This window comes from Myotis davidii, unplaced genomic scaffold, assembly GCF_000327345.1.
Source record: "Myotis davidii unplaced genomic scaffold, ASM32734v1 scaffold306, whole genome shotgun sequence".
In the NCBI taxonomy this organism is placed as follows: domain Eukaryota; kingdom Metazoa; phylum Chordata; class Mammalia; order Chiroptera; family Vespertilionidae; genus Myotis; species Myotis davidii.
In genome coordinates, this window is record NW_006296631.1 from 70,036 (window position 1) to 70,376 (window position 341).

A 341-nucleotide genomic window follows, 5' to 3' on the forward strand; every position below is an offset into this window, starting at 1 on the left:
GCTCCGTCACAACCCGGGGGTCAGACCGACTGTGGGGAGACCCCTGGGTGGTCTGGAGTCCTGGGGCTTCAGAGAAGGTGCCAGACAGGACTGCGGACGCCACCCACAGCCCTGACACCAGGCTGTGGCCTCATAAGAGGGGAGCTCCCTGCCCGGGGCCTGCTATGGCGGGGGCAGGGGGAAGGGGTTGGAAAAGGGCTTTTCCCTGACTTTCAGCAATTCCGTGACTGTCACCCTTTCTGAGAGGGTAGCAGTGGCCTCCTCCCTGGCCCACGTCTGAGTCTCACCCTTCTCATCAGGGCGTCCCACCCAGGGTCCCCTCGCTCTCCTGCCTCCCCAGG

At 65.1% G+C, this 341-nt stretch overlaps 1 protein-coding gene across 1 annotated transcript in view; it reads right to left on the reverse strand.

The window, feature by feature from the left end:
• Positions 1-341, reverse strand: part of FCHO1 (FCH domain only 1) — a 30,048-nt gene that overhangs the window by 6,934 nt on the left and 22,773 nt on the right. The gene's annotated exons all lie outside the window — the stretch shown is intronic.